The following is a 25,074-nucleotide window of genomic DNA, read 5'->3' on the forward strand; positions in this document are numbered from 1 at the left end:
ATTAAGTGGCGTTTCTCTTTATAGCCCCTTTCACTCCCTCTTTTTGCCATACATGAATCTCACTTATGAATCTTGACGATCTATACCAAAGTTTTGCCATCAGAAAAGTAGAAGACTTTATTATAGAAAATATAGCAAAAATGAGGATGTCCACCATGCGTAAATTTGTACGATAATAAACTGAAATCCTCTTTTAACAAGGACAAATATTCTGTGCATAAGAGGCCTTCATTTTGAAAATTATTTCAATACAGAAACAGTCTAGACATCGTGAGCATCAAGTAAAGAAATTTCAGAAAGATACACACACACACACACACACACTTTAGCAGCAGGCAGAAAAAGTTTTGTTTTTTTCTCTCTCTAGAATGGCAGGGTTTCTATCAACCTCAAACCGAGCTCACTACCAGTGAGTCAATCCCCACTCACGGCAGCACTACAGCATGGAGTAGAAGTGTTCCTGTGGGCTTCCAAGGTACCTGTGCATCTTATGTGAGCAGAGAGCCTCATACGTCAACCTTGAAATAGCTGGTGGGTTCAAACCACTGACTTGGTCCTTGGCAATCCTCTTTGTAACTCATTGTGTTACCAGGACTCCTAGGGAAACTATAGCTAATAGAAACTTTGATTTTTGCTTTTTAAATAATGCTTTTAAAAAGCTTAAATGAGGGTTACTGATGGCAGCATCAGGAACAGAACTGAGATTCAGAGAATAATATTTAAAAAGTAGAAGTAACCTTAAGGCGAATGAGGACATCCAGAAGCCCTACCCTAAGTGGGAGTTCAAGCAGGTAATGCTGGAGCAGGAGCTAGAGATACAACAAAGGCAGAGTGCTTTCAAACGCATGGGTGTCAAAAGGACCCCACCACCCTACTAAGCCAAATAAAGCTCCAAAATGTGCATCTGGCCAAATCTAGGCGCACTAATAGACATCATTAGGCTTGGTGTCACCCAATGAGCTCACTCATGGAACCACCCACTCATGTGAAATCCTGTACAAAAACATACAGAAGCCTTAGAAAGGTGTATTATTTTAAATCAGAAAAATATGTAATTAGTAGTTGTAAAATATTTAAATGCAATATTTCTGAGATTTTATGAATACAGCAACACAATTGCTTCATGTAATACTCTTTTGACTTTCTAAATACTGCAAAAAATTGTTTTACAAATTAATGTCCGATCATTCTATATGAAATTATAGTGTTAATTATAGTATTAGTTATTGAGTGAAAGCCTTTTGTTTTTTCTATTTATTTAATTACAGTTTCATTTGCAAAAAATTAAAAATTCTTGATGTAGGCTCATGAGGACTACTTACAATAATATTGTAGTTAAAACACCAGAAAATTTGACAAAATCCGTGACTATAAAAACAGGTACAGCAATGATGAAAAAAATAGCACATGCAGGAAAAAAACCCCACATTATTCAAAGCATCACTGTAATTAAACAAAGTTCAGATTGGAATGCATTAGAAGGTTCAAAAATGAATTAGAATTTTAGCCTTTCATGTATATGTACATAAACTAGGCTTACAAAAATGTTTTTGCTATTAAAACTAATCACAGAGGGGCTTTCCCCCCCATAAAATAATAGATTTCTACTGAAATAGAGGACAAAAATATGTAAAGACAGTCATTTTGGTGTCACTCCCTCTGACAGGTGACTTCCTCTTTGTTCCCTGCACACACCTTCCCCATCCCCCCGTCCAGTGATGCCACTGCTATTAAAGATAATGTGGCCATGACGTTGACTGTGTTCCAGTGAAGAGGTACTATTGGTGGACATCCAGGTTCCACAGTACTCATCGGAGTGATCCTTGTCTGACCCAGCTCAGCAGCCCCGTCCAATCATTCCATTTGTACAATTCCAATCCAAAGATCCCGATACTAATAGATGTCCATACATAGAGAACAAGATGACCCCTGCCCCTGATCAGTGTAGGAGGTATGAAATAGCTCAAGATTGTCAAGGTCGTCCACAGAGCTTTGGCAATAAAGATGTTGAATTTTAAATACTCCATTTCCTTACTCTGACACATGGCATCACAGACTTCAGTTTTAAAATATGCATCTATGGGAACATTTTTGCCTTTTCTAGCACTTGCTTTCCTATGAGAAATATCTACTCATAGGATTTTTGTCAGGGTTGAGTACATAGCTATGTGTGAAAATGCTTAGCATCATCTTGGGTGGTAAAGATTCAGTAAGTGAGATGTTTCCATGTTTTTTGTAAAAAACAAAAGGATATAGAAAAACACTGATAGATTAAAAACTCCAATTCAGTACAAAATGAGGCAAAAATGCCAGTGTCCTTTCCCAAGCCCATAAACACTTATTAAAATCTAAAAAAGGCAAGCATTTACAAGTTACCAAGTAAGAGACATGAGGTGGAATACAACTTTTCCAATGTTCCTGTTAAATTAAAATATCCATGAACTTAAAAATACGAACGTGGTGACAGTCGTGTAAATTTAAAAAGTAATAAAAGACAATAGGGCAAAGTGCAGGGGGAATTTCCACTGAATGATTCACCAGGAGAATGGAATGAAATGCATGTTCTTGGATAACATCACATGTGCTCCACCCTCTGAATCAGAACTGGTGAGAAGGCCTCCAGGAAGGTAAGATCAACTGCCTCAGTTCGGAGGAAGCCCCTGCTTAGAAGCGGCCATTGCTCTAGAAAGCATTTCCATTCTTCCCCATTGCATGTCCACGAGCTCTCATTTCAGTCAGCCAGCACGCAACGGCAACTTTCTCTCATGATCTCCATCACACAGGTCACATTCCTGGGTATTATTGCAAGTTGAAGGCAGTACCCAGGAACGCTGGTAGCCTCTAGAAATGTTAATGACCTTCACAAAGGATTACAAAAGAAGCACAAAGAGAAAACATACTCAGCAATTCAGGTGCTAAGTACTGAGTCCTTTGGACATTCTATTATCCAAAGGGCCATGGTCAAGTGCATTGGAATCTAGCTCTTACTTGTAGGGCAAGGCAATCTGAGCAAGGAAAGCACCTGCAGATTCCCAGGAGATGGATGTCTATTGGGCATCACCCTTTGGAAGGTGAGGAAAACCACCTGCTATGAGGACAAATCCTAGGCCTGAAAGAACCTCTTCCCAATAAAGAATCAACAACTCACTGCCATCGAGTTGATGGCAACTCACAGCAACTTTATAGGACAGGATAGAACTGCCCCGGTCGGTTTCTAAGACTGGAACGCTATATGGGAGTAGAAAGCCCTTTCTTTTGTCTGAGGAGCTCCTGGTTGTATCAAACTGTTGACCTTGAGGTTAGCAGCCAAACACATAACCCACCATACTACTAGAGCTTCTCCAATCAAGAATTGTGTTGTTAGATGCCACCAACCCATAGTGACCCTGGGCACACCTGAGCACAACACTATACCTCCCTGTGCCATCCTCGCCATCCTCGCTGTGCTGGAGCCCATTGAGGCAGCCACTGTGTCATTCCATTTCGTCAATCCACCACTTGTCTGTCAACTTGTCAGACTGAATCTTGCTAAATCTATCATGAAGTACAATGTCGTCTGTGATTGGATTATATCTATCTACCTCCCAGGAATTTCAATCAATACAATGATTATTTAAATTTATGCACCAAGCACAAAAGCTAGTGATGAACAAACTGAACAGTTTTACCAGTGACGTCAGTTAGAAATTGATCAAACATGCAATCAAGATGCATTGAAAGCTATCGGTGATTGGAATGCCAACGCTGGAAACCAAGAGGAATGAACAGTAGTTGGAAAGTATGAACTTGGGGATAGGTATGAAGCTGGATATCATATGGCAGAATTTTGCAAAAACAAAAAAAGAAGAGATAAACAAAATTGAGGAAGCACTCACAATTTTTCGTAATGGTTGTGCCTTTCACATCACCATCATCAGTGGACAAGGATGTAAATCTTTCCCAAACCTTGATAGCATATGTTGTTTCCTGTTTTATTTGATCACCGTCATTTTTGGAGGGGTGATATGATATCACAATATAGTTTGGATTTGCATTTCTCTGATGGATAATGATCCAGAGCAAATTTTCATGTTTTTGTTGGAGAAACAATATAATTACAAAAATCTTTTTATTATGTGAATTTCAAAGTGCATGTGAGGATAGCATGTTAATATCTATTGTTATGTAATAACACACCCTCAATTTTAGCTGCTTACACCAAAATAGTCTTATTTTCTCATCATTTTATGGGTCAGAACCCACAGCTTGGGTGGGTCCTCTGCTAAGGCTCTCACAAGGCTACTACAATCAAGGGTCAGTGGGATCTGTAATCGCATCTGCCCTTCAGCTGAGCATTTTAAAACTCAGCCAAATTATCAACAAGACTTAGCTGGTTGTGGATGTAGGACTGAGAGCTTGTGTTTACTGTTGGCTCTTGGTCAGAAGCTACTCTCAAGAAAGACAGGCACCACAATCTAAGAGGTATAGTCACATAATCATGTCTATATGATTCTATATAACTATCATCATTGCCAGGTTCTATTGGCAAGAAGCAAGTGATACGTCCCACTCATACTCAAACAGAGGAATCACACAAATGCATGGCTTTCAGCTGGTGGGCGAATGAGGCTGCCTCTCCAGAGTTTGTCTACTGGAGTCTGGCTCAGGCTCCCAGTGACTGGTGTCCTTGTCATACGCCGAACACGGTCAACCCCGGGCAGCTCAAAATCTAAAGCATTAAGCAGCCACTACAGAATTGGTTTAAATCAGGTCCAGATGTGGATGAGAGTTCTGGTATATAGCTTCTCTTGATTCGGTGGATCTGGAAAATGAAAGAGACAAAATATCTGCAGAGATGAGCTTTTGCATTCCATTGCTTTCGTTTTAGTGGAAATGGAGATGAGTTGGTTGAAAGGGACCATAGAATGTAAAAGAAGGAAAAAAGTTAACTCCAGAGAACTGAGTGGAAACTTGGCCTCAAAAAAATGATCTGGTTTTAGTCAAGACAATGAAAAGCTGAAAAAATTTAGGGAAATCTAGAATTTATAGGTGTTATGGTAGCTCTCAAGGAGCTTGAGTGGTGTGGTAGATGACACATTGAGTTGCCGACCATAAGACCAGTAGTTGCCAGCCACCTGCTGCTCTGCGGGCGAAAGACGAAGCTGCCTACTTGTGTAAATACCTCACCGCTCAGAATCTGGAAGCGGAAGTTCTCTACCCTAGAGGGTTGCTGTCACTTAGGACCAGCTTAATGGCAGTGAGTTGAGTCTTGTTTTTATTGTGGTTCTCTCATACAACTGATGGAAGGTACATACACAATACAGAAAGGATATGTTATTTCAGAATCATAAGGATTCCAGTACAGATAGGTACAAAATGGTATAACTAAGAACACAGCAAATAAAAAAGTCATTGTTTTTATAAATATATCTGCATTTACAGATCAAAAGCACTCCTAAGTCTCAGATAAGATTACGATTACGGAATGTGAAATGCAGAGGCATGCGGAGACTTGGAACCCATGCTCACGCATTGCATAAATACATTCTCAAATTTCAAGGAACCTTTTAGAAAATTGTCCTAAGCTTATCTAGACAGAAAAAAGTTCATACCAGTTTTTACATAATCAACTTACTAATGTGACTAACAATAGAAAGACCTTCTCATATATTCAAGGAATTAAAAATATCCACTCCAGAGAAAATTATTTGGATACCATTCCTGATTCAATGAGATAATTCCTGAGAATCAAGAACAGAAATACCATCATGTGGTACATTGTAGGACAGAGTGATAACGACAGCTATAAGAAGCAATGAGTTATTTAAAGGTAAAATTATAAACGTAATTTATCTTGAAAATTGGGGTTTAAGTTATTTTGTATGGAATTTCATTAAAATTTGTTATAGAGCCATTAGAGTTTCGTAACCACAAAATCTAAGCATTTGTTTAGAAATTCTAGCAATCGAGTACAGCTAACCTTGCTCACGTGACAGCTTTCTTTTCCTGTCACAAGCACTAGCACATCACATTGTTTTATATGCATTTATCACCATTGTCAAAATCTAGCGTGATAAATAATAACCATTAAAATAAGCAGAAGGATTGCAAAGCAAGAGTGCTTTATTTTGTCTTGTTTTCATGAGTACTTGATGCTAGAGCTCTATGGACTGGCTTTATGACTACAAATGCTTTGTGGAGTCAAAATTTGTTCCTCAGATTTAATCACATAATAAAGACCCCCATGTAGAAGAACACTCTCTGTATAAAGAGTAGAGGTGATCTACAAACCCAACAAAGCACTGAAATAAGAATAAACATAACTAACTGCCATGGATCGATGGTGACTTGGAGCAATGCTAAAGGACAGGGTAGAATTACACTTGTGAGTTTCCAAGGCTGTAATTATTTATGGGAATAGAAAGCCTCATCTTTGTCCCACAGAGCAGCTACTGGTTTTGAACTGTGGACCTTGCAAGAATAAATCTTATTTGATAATATGATTAATTAATGACTACACTTTGAAACTACTTACTATGTGCCAGGAACTGTTCTTGAAACTGCTGTAAGCTCTCACATGATCTAATTCATCCACACGACAACTTTATGAGGTAGGTACCATTACTATATTCATTTTATAGCTATGGAAGTGAATAAAGTCATGCTAGCACATGTTGGAAACCAAATTCAAGCACAAGGAGTCTGACACCAGAGCCCATCTTCCTGCTCATCAGGCATACATACTCTTTCCAAACATAATGGGATTCCTTGATAATGAGAAATGAAGGGTTAAATAGATAATCTTTAGACTCAAATACAACCCCCGACACAACTGAAAATAGCCTGAGCCCGTGTGACAGTGACAGTGTTCCAGAGGGTTGCCGAGGCCGCATGTCTTTGCAGAATTGCACTGTCACGTTTCGCTCCCGTGGTGGATCTAGTGGTTTGAAAAATGGAGCTTTCAGTTGGCAGACACACATTTTAGCCACAGTGCCACCACACACTAAACTTCCCTCGAAAGGTAAAGCAAAAGTGATGTTGTGCACAATCAGTTTTTCTTTTCCTTATCTTCCAACTTCAAGTCACCTCTTTACTGAGACAGCACTTCAGGAGGAAGATTATGATTAGGAGCCAAAGGCAGGGAAGGAAGATGTCCACGTTGTACTGTTAGTGGTTAAAAATCAATTCTCTAGGAATTGACAGAGTACTCATTGAAATGGTCCACTAAATGAACAGAGTGTCGGAGGTACACATTGGTCAAAGCAAAAAATAAAATAAAAAGGAAGGACAGGCAACTGACTGAAAGAGATTCAAATCTGTGCCCTTTCCAAAGAAAGTGACGCAATAGAAAGTGGAATGTATGAAACAATATCATTAGTACTTCACGTAAGTAAAATTTTTCTACAGGTAATTAAAAAAAAGGACTGTGACAGTATACTGACGAGAGCTACCAGGAATTCTAGCTGGATTCCAAAGAAAGGATGAAATGAGGAACAGCACTGTTAACATTAGAGGAATCTTGGCTGAGGGCAGAAAACATTGAAAGATATTTCTATGCATTTTTTGGGTACTCAAAGCACTCAGTTGTACAGATCACAATACATTGTGGATACCATTGTCGGAATGGAAATTCCAGAACACGTGTCTGTGCTTATGAGGAACCTGTAAATAGACCATGAGGTGAAAGGTCATTCCAACAGTTATTGGAAAAAGACCCATCCATACTGCATGAGTTAAAATCAAGAAAGGGGCATGTCATGGTTATATCCTTTCTCTCTATGTATTCCTGAACAAATAATTGGAGAAATAGGACTATATGAAGAAGAATGTGACATTAAGTTGGAAGGAAGACTCCTTAACAGACTGATATGCAGATGACACCATTTTGCTCACTGAAAGCAAAGAGGACAAGAAGCACTTCTTATTCAATATGGATTACACCTGAAATAAAATGCAACAAAAATGGTCGCAACTGGACCAATAAGCAACATTATAATAAATGAGGACAACCCTGAAGTTGACAAGGCTTTTATTTTATTTATAGCCACAATCAATGGCCATGGGAGCCCTCGTCTGGAAGTCAAGACAGATTACACTGGGCAAATATGTTACAAAGAAAACTCTCTTTAAGGATGGGGCAAAAAGAAAGAAAGGAAACACTCTTCACAGGCTATTAGGACAAGGATGTTATTTTGGAGTCTATGATGCATCTAACCCAAGTCACCGTATTTTCAATCATCTCCTAGGCACGTGAAAGCTTGACAGTGAATGAACAGGAAATGGAAGAATTGATGGATTTGAACCCTGATATTGGCAAAGAATATTGGATATAACATAGGCTGACAGAAGAATGGACACATTTCTCTTGGAGAAAGTACCGCCAGAATGTTCTTTAGTATGAAGGATGAATGGCTAGACTGTCTCACATGCTTTATCCTTGCAATCAAGAGAGATCAGTCCCTGGAAAAGGGCACCATAAAGCAGAAGTCCAAGGAAAAAGGAAAATCCTCAACAAGGCGGATCAACCGTGTCTGAAGGAACGCGTTCAAACAAGGGTATGCTTGTAAAGACGGTGCAGGAATGCAGTGTTTAGTTCTCTGGTACACAGAGTTCCATGAGCTGGAGCTCACTCAGCAGCACTTAACAACAACACTGGGACAGCAATGAGCATCAACCAAAGTCAAAGGTGCTGAGTATATGCCTTGTGAGGTTATGCCAGCCCAGTCTCTCCAGAAGCATGGAACTTTGTTCCCTTCAGGGATTGGTGGGGGCCAGAAACTAATGGTGAGGAATATTCAAGCGAGATACAGGGCTCACTAAGGTCAAGGAAGACCTGCTACATCACCTAGATACCCGGGGAGCTGCTTCTATCCCTAAAATGCAAAGCTGTGACCTTCAAATCATAGGAATACTGGGGCACCTGGGTTTTCTCTCGGTACCTCTGCTAATGTCCGATAGTTTACCTGTGGGCACATTAACAATTCACAGGAAGACAAAGTGTTGTTTCTCCCTCCACATGTACATTTGCTACTGTGTATTAACTCTGAATGTTTGTCCTGAGTCCTAAGGGCAAACTAAGTCATAAACAAATAAAGGCAAATAACAACACACAGAAAAGCCAAAAATTAAAAGCAAGAATATCGAGTAGAGTACCCAGACTAAGAAACCCGTAATGAGGCACAATCGCTGAAATGGATGACATTAACCAAAATAATAACAATAGCTATAGGAGCACATAATTAGATCTTATTAGAGAATAAAATCCATATTTTAATGTATGAACTGCCAAAGAAGAAATTAAAATTTGGATGGTCTTGTAGCAAATATGCAAGTGAAAGGATGTGAAGAAATCAATTCTGTCAATGGTACAATCTCTTAAAAATGAAGAGACAAATTGCCCTCGTTCGGAGGACCTTCAATCAGCATACTGAAATCTTTCTTGGAAATCAGGTTATTGGTAAAACAAAATGAAACTCACTGTCGTCAGTGAGTTCATTCTGACTCATTGCCCCATAGAACATATTAGAACAGGCACGGTGGGTCTCTGCTGCTGTAACTTGTTTCCATTCGTGGAAAAACCTCATCTTTCTCCCATATACTTTTAAATACACAGTTCTGCAATAATGAGAATCTATAATAGATATATAGATTAACAGCAGGCTGAACAGGTTTGAGAGGGAGAATGGGAGTACACCTATGTATTTATATAGGTTTTACAGAGAATATTTGCGCATTGGTATTTACCTTTGCCCTATGATGATATTCAAATAATTAAACAACTGGTTTGCTCCCCTAATGAACATTTCAATATAAAAAATATATACCCAAAGGTAGGTTATTGTTTCATACAGTTAATACTTAAACAGGTACCCAAACATATAGAGATACACAACTATATTATTATATACTGTATATACTCGAGTATAAGCCAACTCAAATATCAGACGAGGCACCTAATTTTACCACAAAACAGCATTAAAAATGTGCTGAAATGCTCGGCTTATACACAAGTATATACAGTAAGAAGGAGTCTTAAAATATTAATGAAAAATGTTAAACACCACCTGACCAAACCCCCCAAACAACCTGTAATTTAAGGTGTTTCCATATTGCTTCCTGCTTGGCATCCTCACTTGCAATAGGCTTCACGTTTATCCTGCGCCATCAGCGGGGAGATTCATCCTTCATCTTTTCACTGCAGGAGGAGTATCTTCTTCCTTTGGAGGAGGCCGGTTAAAGGCAGTCGCTGTGTTTGCTATAGGAGCAACAGGCAAGCTTCTCTTCTCTGAACATGTTATGTTTATCTTTGAAAAACCCACTCTAATTGTTCACTTACGCCAACTGTTCTGACAACATGTTTAGCTCTTTGAACGCTTTCAGGAATCGCATAATTCACTCACAATATCTGAGGCATAACACACAGCTCAAAGAATGACAGTGTGTCACCCTCTGGCTCTTTGACACTCGTTCTCTTTACATTATATGTTTGTTTACTGAAGTAACAAATGCAAGGGAATCAATACACAGTATCTCATTGAAAGTATAATGAGTTTTAGAAAATGAATAATTAAATATCAAAAGCATAGTAATGTATAATTTTTATACATTTGAACTGAATGACCATTACTCTGGGTGCTTAGAATGCTCTGTTGTGCAGATGAACTTTTTAAAGAGAGTAAGGAATGTACATTTGTGATTTCCACATCGGGTGGCTGGGCAAAGAATCTGAGAAATAACCCTGATCACAAGTACCATGTTAACAACCAGTTCACCGAACTTAACAAAAAATTAGATATTGGTTCTGCCACACCGGTTCTAACCAGTTGAATTCTACCATTACTTTTGCTGCAAATAAATCCATGAAAATGTGGTGAGACATACAAAGGAAAATATTATGAAAACTTCTTAGACATAACCAACCATCTTGTGAGAATGAGTTGTTGGGGTTAGGGGTTTAGGAGCACATCTTCGAGGGATATCAATGTCAATTGGCCTAATAGTCCACACAGACATTATTCTACGTCCTTACTTTGGTGAGTAGAGATTGCAGTGTTAAACGTTTTAGTGTGACCATCTAATATGCAACTTTCCAGAGGAAAAAATAATGATGAAAACTGAAGACCCGTGAAAACAAGTAAGCCTGTGGATTAATGGACCACATGAGAACCGGCCTCCATTGTTCTTGAGACCACAAGAGCCAGATGGTGCCTAGCTACCACTATCAAGTATTCTGAAAGGGATCATATTAGAAGGCCCTGATATAGGAGAAAAATATGGAATAAAACTCAAAATAATCAAAAAGGCCAGTCCTACTGGTTGAATAAAGACTGCTGGAAACCATGACTCTTAGTCACCCTTGAGATCTGGAAATGTATTCACTCCCATTTCTCAATTTCTCAGTGTTCCTTTAGGGGGAACACTGCTGGGAAATGTGATAGTTATATGATTTTATATCAACTTTAAGATGTACAGAAGTATAGGGGTGGAATCCAACCTGTCAATCAGCTCACAACCTAGTGGGGTTTCTTTGGGGGGGGTGACCTTCTCATAAGGGGGACCCTTGGACTCTTCTTCTCTCTTCCCCTCTGCCTTCCTGCCTGCTGGTTACCCTAAGAGCTGCCAGAGCCCTGCCAGATTTCCACTGACTTTGCATCCACACAACTCTGACCCCACCAGCCTGTGATCTTCCTGTATTCAGCATCATAGAATGTGGGAGTCTGAAGAGGGACTTATGGGCTAGTATCAGACTTATGTACTTGAGTTGGATTGGCCTGGGACACTTTCTTGATATATAATTACTTCATGATATAAAGCTTTCTTTTCTTGTTTGGCTGAGTACAGTATACTTTATTGATAGTACATGATAAGGTCGGGCTCTCAAAGCCCCTCCCCTTCTTTCAGGGGGTCTGGGTGGAAACTCAAGACGATGGCACTTTCTCAGTGTATTTGGAAATTGAATTGGGACAAAGACCCTCTTCCTCTCTTCCTCTAGTGCTGTTGCTGGTGGTCCAGGAGAACTCTTAGTCCCTGGAGGCCATGGGGACCATACTATGGTCTTACCACTCCAGGAAATGAGCTTAACAAACTGGTCATTGAGGGCAATGCCAGCCCCAGCATCAAAGGTGGAAGAGTGGGTGTCACTGTTGAAGTCACAGGAGACAACTTAGTCCTCCGTGTAGCCCATGATGCTCTTTAAGGGACCATCTGATGCCTGCTTCACCAGATTCTTGATTTTATCATATTTTGATGCTTTCTTCAGAAAGTAGGTGAGATCCACAACCGACACATTGGGGATGGGAACATGGAAGGCCATGCCAGTGAGTTTCCCATTCAGCTCTGGGATAACCTCGCCCATAGCCTTGGCAGTAACAGTATGTGTGGGCATGATGTTCTAAGCAGCTCCATGGTTGTTTCCCCAGATTTCCCAGAGGAGCCATCCACAATCTTCTAGGGGGCAGTGATGACATGGACTATGGGCATGATTCTCTCCACGATGCCAAAGTTGTCCTGGATGACCTTGGCCAGGGGGGCTAAGCAGTTGGTGGTGCAGGGGCATTGCTGACAATCATGAGGGAGTTGTGATACTTCTCGTGGTTCACGCCCATCACAAACATGAGGGCATTGGTAGAAGGGGCAGAGATGATCACCCTTTCGGTACCGCCCTTCAAGTGAGCCCCAGCCTTCTCTAGGGTGGTGACGACACCAGTGGACTGTACAGCATACTCAGCACCAGCCTCACCCCACCGGATGTTGGCCGGATCTCCCTCCTGGGAGATGGAGATGAACTTCCTGTTATGATAGGCTTCACATTCTCAGCCTTGATAGTGCCATTGAACTTGCTGTGGGTGGAATCATACTGGACTATGTAGACCATGTAGTCCAGGTCAATGAAGGGGTCGTTGATGGCAAAAATGTCCACTTTGCCAGAATGGAAAGTAGCCCTGGAGACCAGGAGCCCCATGCAGCCAATTCTGCTTGCTCCGACCTTCACTATGGATGCGGCTGGGACTGCACGGGGATGGAAAGAGGCAGCTGCATGCTGCATAAGGAGGCGCAAAGAGCCCAAGCTCTTTCTTATACATATGTGAGTGTCACTGGGTTAATTTCTCTAGTCAACCTGGCCTAATACAGGAAGTATGCTCACCTTAAAATACTAAGTCATTGGAGATAAAATAGGTAAAGTTCAGAAGGGTCAGGATAGAAGGAGAAATAGAAACAGGAAGCATGAAGAGTAAGAAAAATGTTTTGTGGCAGTGGCAGTCAGTGAGTTGAGATGTGTGTGCATTGTTGAAAGGAAAATTGAGCTCTGTAAACCTTAACTCAATTCACAATAAAAAGAGGGAAAAACACCAGGATATTATAATCTGATATTTATATAATACTGAATAATTAGGTGAATATTTAAAAATTTTCAGGACTAACAAGGTAAACATTAATTGAATTTAGAAGGACAATATAAATTCTAAATTCAAAATAAAAAAAACTCGCTGCCATTGAGTATTAATAATTTAAAAAAACCTCCCTGCCATGGAGTCTATGCTGACTCCTAGAGACCCCCTGTGGCTTTTGGAGACTAACTGTTGATGGGAGGAGAAAGCCCAGTCTCTCCCATGAAGCCCCTATTCAGATCGCCGCTGAATGAGTAACCACAATGCCACCAGTGCCCTAAGTTCTAAATTAATAATAGGAAAATAGAAATTAATAAAAGCTCTAATTGCAGAAAAATAAAGAGAAAGGGGAGGAAATCTAAGCTATAAACAAATAAAAATAAAGTGAAATAATAATGTGGTAGAAAATTGAGAATAAATAAATATTCCAATGATCTGAATTCCCCTATTTAAAGTCTGAGATAGTCATACTGTAACAAACAAATAAATATATATACATATATATGTATATATATTTAAAGCACTCTTAAATCTCAATGATGAAAAATTGCCAAGTAAGAAAATAAGGAAAGGTGGTGGCTATTCTTGAAGAGCATCAGCCTGGAATCAAACTGTGGTCTCCCGCACAAAAGGCAGGAATTCTACTATTGAACCCATGCTCCGCTCTCCACACAGGGAGGGGCTCTTACCAAGTCCCTGAGGCCCAGCACTCCAATGAAGACCAGTACAATGTTAGGAAGCCTGAACTCACCTGAGTTTTCCTAAAAAGAATTTCTCCTACTAGTAAAAGGATTCCCCTGATTCGCTTGGGAAATACTTCACAACTTCCTGGGACGATTCAAACAACAGGAGATGAATCCTTGCGAGGCCTCTCCAAATGTCCCCCTTCTCTCTAGGCTCTTTGTAGCAACTAACCAACCCTTTCACGGTCCCCTGGGGCACAGTGGGGAATGCAGGATCTCAGCGGTTCACATTTCAGATTTCCCAACTCTATTATTTCACTGGAAACACTTGTTGGATCATGGGTCACACCTTGGGCTTCTAACTGCAAGATCAGTTGTTCAAATCCACCAGCTGATCTTCACGGCTTCTGCGCACATAAAGATTTACAGCCTGATAAACCTGAGGAAGCAGATACATTCTCCTAGAGGGTCACTAGGATTTGGATCCAACTCAATGGCAGTTGTTTGGGGGGATAATTTAATGTCATTCAAAGTTTTTAGAAAGTAAACAGGACACAAAAGAGAAATACGGTTTTGAAAAATAGACAAAAATCATTATTTGCATTCGATATGATTGTGTATTCTGAAGTCCCGGAGACATTGACTGGAAAGATATATATATTTTAAAAGATAAGGTTTAGATGACCATGGATAGAGCCTGGGAGTAGGAGGATGAAGAAAAAAGCAGACGGAAGGCCAGAGAAATGAATTGAGAGGAGAACGAAGACAGTTACGTACATCTCCTGGAAGCCAAGTGTGAGAATGCTGTGTAAAGAAGTTATAAACAATGCTAGAGATGGTAGAAGATTCTGAGAATGAAAACTGTTAATGATGTCATCTTTCTGACCACAGTTCACATAAGGCCCCTGCATCGGAAAGACCAGAGACCCTTTGAGGCTTGGGCTTCCACTGTACTGGAAGGCTGACATGACACACAGATATACTCTCTCAGAATTAAGTATTCAGTATTTTATATTGATAGCAATCACTGAAACGTCCCCTCACATTGCAGGTCACATGTACCAACGGTGGATAAGACTTGTGCCAATGTCCACAGGCTCTGGCACTGAAGATTTCAGCCAAGGAGAAATAATTTGACCCCCTCTGAAACAGCATACTCAACAACTGCATACTAGTTCCATAATCAGGGCCACCCAGGCACATTTTAAACCATCTCTGTCAGCACTTCCACCCTGAGTCCACCCATCCGAGAAGTTTGTTCCTCCTCTCTGACACAGGCTTCCAGCTACTCTCTGTGGTATCACTGCTAAGCTGTTCATTTATTTTTCCACACCTACCTCCACAGAAGAAAGGATCCCCTTTTATCTGCTTGTCTGAATTTCCCGAGACTCTTTCTGGGCTTCAACAGACTTTAGAAGATGCTCTTGTAACACAGTCTCAAACCCTACCTGACCATCCGGAGGGGAAGCAGCACCTTGAAATGAGCCTTGAACATTCATTTAGTTGAATGGTTTTTCTAGTTTATATTTGTAAAAGAAGAGCTTATTAATTTGAGTTAAAAGAAGTACCTCCAATATAAAACTTGACTTATATGTTAAATAAAGAGTTAGATACCATTGTGTGGAGACTCGCAAAAACATTACCCCAGATGTGACACTTGCACAAGAGAGTTTTTGCATACACCTCTTCAAGTACATGATTTCATGTTCTCTTTCAGAGTAGCTTACAGGAATGTCAAAATGTTCAATCAGCTTTAAACAACTCTATATAGAAACCAATAAATACTATCCATGGAAATAGCACTTGAAGATATCCTGAGCATGGAACTAAATTGGTGAAGGAGCACTGCTGGCTTAGTGGGCTCTATGTGGGGCTGTGACCCGGAGTGTCAGCAGTTGGAGTCAATCAATCAGTTGCTCCACAGGAGAATGATGAGGTTTCAGCTCCCCTAAACATTGACCATCTGCACAACCCAAAGGGGCTCTTCTACTGTCTTATAGTCTTGCTATGGATCCGAATTGATTTCATTGCAGAGCTTGCTTGCTTTAACTGAATCAACGTATGATGGTAGTGATTGATCTCTTTCCCGTGCGCACGCGCGCGCGCGCACACACACACACACACACACACACACACACCCAATAAACCAGTGTGGACCCTTTCATTACACCACAGTAAGTTTGACACAGGAAATTAAAATGACAGGATTATTTTTTCAAATTACACTGAAAAGGCACTGTTTTGACAATACTCAGAATGACGTAAGAAAGTAAATTATGGTAATCAGAAATTATTTCTTAAAATATATTTTTCTAATGTACATTCCAATCTTTAGACCTCTATATTTATATAAGACTGTGGAAAACAGATCTATGTGCCTATATTTATAGGTTCAGTATTAAGGCAGCAGATGAACATTGGGCCTCCACTCAAGCACTTACTCAATGCAAGAACACATTGTTCTATTAAATTGGCATCCCAACACAATTGCTGAAGAAAAATGTGTGCATAAGCAAATGTGGTGAAGATAGCTGATGGTGCCCGGCTATCAAATGATATAGCGTCAGGGGTCTTAAACGCTTGAAGATAAACAAGCAGCCATCTAGCTGAGAAGCATCAAAGCTCACATGGAAGAAGCACACCAGCCTGTCTGACCACAAGACGTAGAAGGGACCAGTTATCAGACATCAAAGAACTAAAAATTGTATCAGTGGGTGCCCACCTTCCAGATACAATCACTGAAGACAAACGTGTGCATAAGCAAATGTGGTGAAGAAAACTGATGGTGCCCAGCTATCAAAAGATAGCTGAGGTCTTAAAAGCTTGAAGATAAACAAGTGGCCATCTAGTTCAGAAGCAATAAAGCCCACATGGATGAAGCACATCAGCCTGTGTGACCAAGAGCTGTCGAAGGGGTCAGGTATCAAGCATCAAAGAACAAATAATCATATCATTGTAAATGTGGGTGAGTGCAGAGTGGAGACTAAAAGTCTATTGGTAGGCAACTGGACCCCCCTCCCCCCATACCCCCGCTTACTGAAGGGTTGTGGGGAGGAGATTAGCCAGTCAGGGTGCAGGGTAGCAACGACGAAACATATAACTTTCCTCTACTTCTTAAATACTTCCTCCCCCTCACTATCATGATCCCAATTCTGTCTTACAAATCTGGCTAGACCAGAAGATGTACAGTGGTACAGATAGCAACTGGAAATCCAGGGAATCCAGGACAGATCATTCCTCCAGGACCAGTGGTGAGAGTGGTGATGCCTGGAGGGTGAAGGGAATGTGGGGTAGAAAGGGGGAACTGATTACAAGAATCTATGTATAGCCTCCTCCGTGGGGGAGGGACAGCAGAGAAGAGTGTGGGAGGAGACATCAGACAGTGTAACATGTGACAAAATAATAATTTATGAATGATGAAGGGTCATGAGTTGGGGGGAGTGGGAAGGGAGGGAGAAAATGAGCAGCCGATATCAAGGGCTCAAGTAGAAGGCAAATGTTTTGAGAATGATGATGGCAACAAATGCACATATGTGTTTGACACAATGGATGTATGTATGGATTGTGATAAGAATTGTACGAGCCCCCAATACAATGATTTTTTTAAAAAACCCTTCAAATAAATAATTAAATTAAAAACATTTCTTTTCAAACTCACTGCCATCAAGTCAATTTCAACTCATAATGACATGATGGGACAGAGTAAAATGGCATCTGTGAGCTTCTGAGACTGTAACTCTTTAGAGGAGTAGAAGGCCTCATATCTCTCCCACAGAGCAGCTAGTAGCTTCAAACTAATGACTCTATCTATGGGAACCAGCCCAACATGTAGTCATTATGCCACCAGGGCTGCTACCAATCAATGGATTGATTTTAAAATGTATAACATACTCAAATGTGTAAGGCTTTGAAAGGTAAAATTTCATATTAATAAAAAGTGGATTGTGAAAACCCATTCTTTATCTGACATTATGTTCTCATCTTATAGCTGCTATTTTCCTTAATTTATGGTTTCTCAGTCATATATCCTTTTGTAAAAAATCAGCAATATATGTATGCATATATGTACACATACATGCTTTTCTTTCTTACTTATATGGTATCATACTATATCAATTTTCCCCTTTATTTTTCCCCTTAGTATACTCTGAGAATTATTTTACATTAGTTCTTAGAAATCTATATTCTGTTCTCTGTGTGACAGCCCGATACTGTTTTGTAGATGTGCCATAGTGTATCAACCAATTTCCTACACGTGGGCACTTAGGTTGTTTCCAATATTTAGCTTTGTGTGCGTGCATACATGCATATGTGTTCATGCGTGCGTGCATGAGTGTTTGGAGGTCTTTCTTGAGGGCCAAGTTCTAAAAGCAGATTACTAGATCAAAAAGTAAATGTAAATGTAGCTTAGTAGATGTAATAAAATTAAACTCTATCTAGAAAAGATACTTATAAAGCAAATGAACAAACAGATAAGGGAAAATCAATATCAATCAGTCTCTAGATATAAATTCTAGTTTTCAGGAAATATAAAAAGCAGAGAGACATATAAAGAATATTCCAGGGATACAATTAGGATAATCAAAAATACAGAAAGCTCTTCCAAATAAATATTCTAATTTCTCTAGAAAATTAAAGCCAATTAAAAAGGTAGGTCCTTCCTTGGATGAGCCATATTAAAAGAGACCTGGGAAACAACTAAAATTAAGAAGAACCCGTTTAGATCTTGAGTCAAGCAAAATGACTCAAACCACTCACAGTGATGCACACATAGCAATAGCATCTATGCCAATCCACACCGACATCTCTCTGTTGTGTTTTTTTTTTTGGGTGCATCTCTTAGTAATAGCTACCATATATAATATTGAAGCATGTAGTTTGCTGATGTTATAATTTTCAGCTGCTCAGTGCTGTGATTTATAAAGACAGTAATGGTAAAAACCAAAGCCAAGGCAACTCCATAGTCACTGAGTTGATTTAGACTCAAAGTGACCCTGTACAGAATTACCCAAGCTGTACATTTTGAAAGGAGCAGATAACCTCTCAACTTTCTCAATCAGAGCAGCCGATGGATTTGACCATTAAACTTATGGTTAGTTGCCCAATACTTCCCCGACAATACCACCATGATACTGATAATAAAAGGCAATGATAATTAAAATGGAGAGAAATAAATTATTTGACTTATGTTAAAATCAATTTAGAATGTAGTCATTGGAAGAGCTTAAATCTCTAAGTTGGGGACTACACACATATATAATTAAAACTACTATAACAATAGGAAAAGATGATATATAATAACTATACCATTAATTAAGATACTAAATATGTTAGCTATAGATATATAGTTTGGGGAAATTTGAATGAATTAAATATGTGATGATATTCAGAAATTATAATTAATTTTTAAAATGTGATACTGTTACTTTACTTGTATTGTTTAAAGCATCCTTATTTTTAGCACTACATACTGAAACATGCATATTTATGGATAAAATGATATAATTTCAAAGGTTGCTTTCAAAGAAATGACAGGGTATTGTGAGCAGTAGTTATATAATTACCAGAAGGCTGTCCAGACCAACATTCCTTAGCCTCACCTTACACTTGCCTCTGTTTCTGGAATTCTTTGCTCTATGCAGTTCCCTTCTCTCCCTGCTTTGCAAACTCCTACTTCCCTTGAAGATCAGCTCAAAGACTATTTCCTCTGCAGTGGTCTCCTATTCTGCAAAGCACAGGCTAGCGGACACCTTGATGACATCTCCTTGGACCCCTCGGAATCCTTTCTACCTCTCTCTTTTGTAGGGTCACACTACTGCTTCTGCACCTGAGACACTCTTTGGGGGACTGCTTGAACCCAGAGAGTGCGAGGCAGCCCATTGTCAGTAACTAGTTGGTGCAGAGTAGGAAAGGTGTGTTTCCTTTTCTGTAGCCAGGATATTCTCAATGGCATTCTTTCTTTATACCCAAGAGCTTCTTTAGATCCCTGTGTGGTGTAACCGCTATGCTCAACGATCAACCCAAATGTTGATGACTTTATAGCCATCGGTAGTGCCATGGAAGGCCAGGAAACCTGTTTCCATGAAAGATCACAGCCAAGAACACTTGCTAGATCAATTCTGTGTCTTACATGGGGAGGCCGTGAGTCCGAATGAATTGGATAGCAATGGATCTGTCTGTGTGGGGCTTTTTAAAGAGCTGCTCTCTGCTTTCAGGGGAAAGCTGGAACTCTGCCTGAAATTATACCTTTTCTTGGCTTCTACTTCTTCCTCTTCCTATGCTGTCCCCTTTTTTTGTCAACTTCTCCTGGGAGCACTTTCGAAATGAATCGCTGGCATACAAATTCACCCTGCTTCATGGGTACGGTTTCCTTGTGATAGCAGGATGAAGGTAGAAGTGGTGTTTGTACAACTTTGCTAATGTAGCCAATGTCGTGGAATTGCTCACTTTAAAAATAATTACCTTTATGCTATATGAATTTCATTTCAATAAGAAAATGTCTGGGGAGGAAAAAAGAATAAAAAGGTAGGCAGCATAATGTTTGTCTTTATTTTTCCCCAGGAGCAATCTCCTGCACTTTCGATGGATTATTAAGTCTGATTTGAGTGCAAGAAAAGTGAAAGCAACCCAAAATTGGACAGCTGGTACCAGAACTGATGCGGACAGAGGATTTAAACTGATAAAGGCTTGAGCTACTCCATAAAATGAAAGTGAAACAGAGGGTCCCATGCCTCTTGGCGGATTTTCCAAAACAATCCTTCATTTTTTTTTTTTTAGATAACAAGTTTATTTTTTTAAAGGCATAAGACTTTAAACAAAGTAAACATGTAATCAGATCAGAACTTCTGCCAAGTGCCATCCGTCCTCGGAGTGTTCCGTTCCGCTCAGGCTGGCCACTCCAGTTCAGTCATCGTCATCCTCATCAGCGTCCACTACCTTTCTTCTGTTGAATGTAACTGTTGTTTTCTTTTCTGTTTGTTGGCTGACTTTTTCAAGAATTTCTATTAAGCCTTGTTCTGGTACCTTCCCACTGAGCTGGCCATATCTCGCCATCTGTATAAGGTAATTCTCTACCGTTTTACTCTTCTCAGGCTTTACAAGGGCCAAATTACTTAATCTGGCCCGGGCTGACTGATCCAGAACTTGGGCTAAGACACTGTTTCTCATCTCTGCTTCCCTGTGTTTTGCTTCATGTTGTGCTGCATCGCCAGGCTCCCCGTGCTTCGCCTGCGCCTGCAGTTCGGCCAGCCTCTGCTTCCTGAGGGCCTCCAGCCCTTCGGTCCGCCAGGGTACCTCTGCCCCCAAGTCTCAGCGCCTCGGCATGCCCCGCCACTCGGCGCTCCCCCGACCTCCGGCCGACAATCCTTCTTACCAGTTACAGCATGCCACCAAGTCTTCTCTTTCGATCTTGCCAAAGACAGGAAATCTTTACAACATTTCCTTGTGCATACACACTCAACTGTTTATTGTCAAAGTTTTGGGAAAATATATAAAATTATTTCATTGATATGTTTTTCTATCCGTGAATGTTGTTTGTGTGTTTTGGGTTGAGAATTCTATTTTTCTGTTAAGATAAATTGAAATAATTTCTTCATTTAATTGTTTTAGATGTAATGACAGGGCTCTTAGGGATGAATTAGTCATAACATGTGGCATAGGCATACCAGTTTATCTCTCCCACTAGACTATAAATTCCAGGCTGACTCATAGTTAGCACCTAGTAAGATTTATTTAATAAAATAAAGTAAAATATAAAAATAAGTAAAATTAAATACAATATTAACTAAAACTCCACAGCACAACCTAAGTACCATAGTGTTGCAAATGATTAGAGGCTCTAAGCCTAAAGGAGAAAGGTACATCGTATTGTTCTGTAGTTCATGATGCTGCTTCTCATGGGAACTTAAAAAAAAAAAACTATTCCAGAAACCACCACACCTGTATATTGGAATTAAACCATTAAATAAACATGTGGTTGAGATGTGACAGCTGAGTGTCAACAATAGTTCCACCTGTGCTTGCTCACTTCCGTACATCTGCAGGAGGAAATATTACTGAGACAGTTGATCAATCCAAACATGACAGGAAATATATATTACATGCAAACTGTCATTTGAAAAGGGTTCAGTAAGGGGATTGCCCACAAAGTAAGGTGGGAGCTGAGAAAATGAATAAGGGAAAGAGACACCCCAGAGTCTAGCTGTAGGGGAGGCCCCCACAGGAATCGTGAGTGTGGTAGAGGAACGCAGCCCTGTCGGTAAGCATGCAGCCGGAGATTATACTCTAGACTCTCTTACTATCCAGCCTGTTCCTAATGGTGCTCATTGGCTCAACCCAAGGGCGAGCCAGAAAGGAATGATGTCTGCAAGACATTGCAGGCAGGCCAGTCTCCGGGCCTGGAGAATAGTGGAGCAGGGTTGAGCAGGGAGGGGTCTGCTAGTGGGACAGATGGAGAAATCAAGCCCAGTGAGTAATTGAATACAAAAATTAAGCTAGAATACCAAAGACAACTTTGGTTTACTTTCCTTATCTGCTGGATGAAGCAAAACTGTAGCCAGGCATGTCTTTGCATTTAGTAGTTATAATTTAACAGGAATGGTGCTGAAATAGTTAACTATATAATTGTGTGAGATGGAGTATTAAATGAACCTTCTATTTACCCCCAAGTTTCCACTGACAAGCTCTGAATGCCAATTTTAATTTTCATCCCATGAGGCTTTAATAAAAAGACAAATACCTTCCATAACCTTGACAAACAGCACAGTCTAAGCTTATATGCAAAGGTTTAAAGCCTATTTTAACTTTTCATGTGACCTACAGGGTTGGCTAAACTTCAGTTTCTTTTTACCCCTTTCTTTGTGCCCAGGGGTGGTGTGCAATGAGGGGTGAGGTAGGGGTTAACTCTTTGAACTGATCTCTTTGGGTAATAATTGGAGGCCTTGATCAGGTTTCTAATATATCCCAATTGTCCCACACGTCTAAGCGTGATCTCAAAAGAGTGGAAGTTGACTTTTACTGAGCATGTAAACTGAACCTCCACTTGCTTTTAACCAGAGCTGTTTTAATCTTACTCACTGGACCTTTAAGCATTAAACGCTAATGAGAATTTGAATTTCAAAAGTAGAATTTGTTTTGTCTATAGTATGCTTGACTTTAGGGTCTCCTATTACAGTAAATAGCCTAACTCTTCTGAAAACTAAGAAAATATATCTATTAATTGTGTAAATCACTCTCCATCTCTTGTCACTTGGAGTATTTTGTTGCCTATTAAAGTTCTACCTTCCAATAGTTGTGTTTACATGTTTTCTTATATTTGCTCATCAGTCTAATTAAAAGAGCAATAGTCATGTACAATAAGCAGATGAGTAGATCATAATATTATCAAGGAATATTTTCCCCCAAAGTATAATTTCACTGCCATATGTTCTTACACACAAGAAAGTAAATATACTTGCTATCCAAATGTTCACTGCCTCTTCATCTATCTATCTATCTATCTATCTATCTATCTATCTATCTATCTATCTATCTATATATATATAAGGGGCTAATACAACTCTTATCACAATCCATACATACACCAATTATGTAAAGCACATCTGCACATTCATTGCTCTCATCATTTCCAAAACATTTGCTCTCCACGTAAGCCCCTGGCATCAGGTCCTCCTTTTTCCCTCCTCTCTCCCTTCTCCCTGCTCCCTCATGAGCCCTTGATAATTTATAAATTATTATTTTGTCCTATCTTGCCCTGTCCGACGTCTCCCTTCACCCACTTTTCTGCCGTCCTTCCCCCAGGGAGGAGGTCGCATGTAGATCCTTGTCTTGACTGTCAGCTTAAATAGTATGAATCAAATCACTTTACTTGTATAAAAGCATATGGGAGCAACTATCAGACTTTATCAACCAGCTCAGATATTTGAAGAAGATAGTAGAATTCATGAGTTGATTCAAACATTTGTGGAAAAGTAAATTATTTGAAAATATTTACAGGTGATAACATAATTTCACAAGAAAAATCCCAGAGAACCAAAGAATATAAATATTAAAGCTAATATCATAATTGTCTTCAGTACCTAGCATAGCCATTGTAGAAAAACACAGAAATCATGTATTTAAAAAATAGAAACCTATTTTCTCACAGTTCAGAGGCTTAAGTTTCACATTTGGATCACGGCCATGGTATTCTTCTAAGAGCCTCGCTCTTAGTTTCTTTCTGGTGTCTGCTGGCAGATGGCTTTTCAATTGTCATCTACCCTTGTCCACGTACACCTCTGTGTCTATTCTGGTCTCTATAGAATTCAGAAGTTATTGGAACCCATTCTACATAACAAACAAACAAAAGTCCGCTATTTCTAATATGGTCATATTTATAAGGTGAAAATCCAACATACATTTTGGAGGATACAATTTAATCTATAATAATAACATACTATATAAATATGTGCTGGCCCTCCTTCTCTCACTTTATTTAAAAGATGTAAAATAATATCAAGTAATAATTATGATAATTTAATATTGGATTTGTAACATATAGATATGACTGGTATAATATTGGCACCTTAAAAATTAGTAAATGGGGGAAATTGATTTGGTGATATCTAAAACAGATTTAAATGAGCTACCATATGACCCAGCAATCACGCTGCTGGGCATATACCCAGAAGAGGCAAGAAACAAACCACAGCCAGACATCTGTACTCCAATGTTCATCGTGGTACAGTTCACAACCGCAAGGAGTTGGAAACAACCTAAACTTCCATCAATAGACGAACGGATTAAAAAACTGTGGTACATACATACAATAGAGTACTACGCATCACTAAAAAGCAGTGATGAACGCATGAAACGCATCACCACATGGGAAGAACTGGAGGAAATCATACTAAGCGAAGTAAGAAAGCACCAAAGGACAAGTACAGCATGAGTCTGCTGAGGTAAGTTTAAAAAAATGCAAAAGGGGCACAGGGAAAAAGCTACTGCATGCAAACATTCCTGGGGGGAGGTCCAGGGAGTATGGCAAG

The 25,074-nt window shown here is 39.7% G+C and overlaps 2 pseudogenes; both read right to left on the reverse strand.

Annotated features, from left to right (window-relative positions):
• Positions 1-12,142: 12,142 nt before the first annotated feature.
• LOC142451120 (glyceraldehyde-3-phosphate dehydrogenase-like) lies at positions 12,143-12,940 on the reverse strand (annotated as a pseudogene).
• Positions 12,941-20,953: 8,013 nt separating this feature from the next.
• LOC142451570 (programmed cell death protein 5 pseudogene) lies at positions 20,954-24,139 on the reverse strand (annotated as a pseudogene).
• Positions 24,140-25,074: the final 935 nt, after the last annotated feature.

The sequence above is a fragment of the Tenrec ecaudatus genome, chromosome 6 (assembly GCF_050624435.1).
Source record: "Tenrec ecaudatus isolate mTenEca1 chromosome 6, mTenEca1.hap1, whole genome shotgun sequence".
In the NCBI taxonomy this organism is placed as follows: domain Eukaryota; kingdom Metazoa; phylum Chordata; class Mammalia; order Afrosoricida; family Tenrecidae; genus Tenrec; species Tenrec ecaudatus.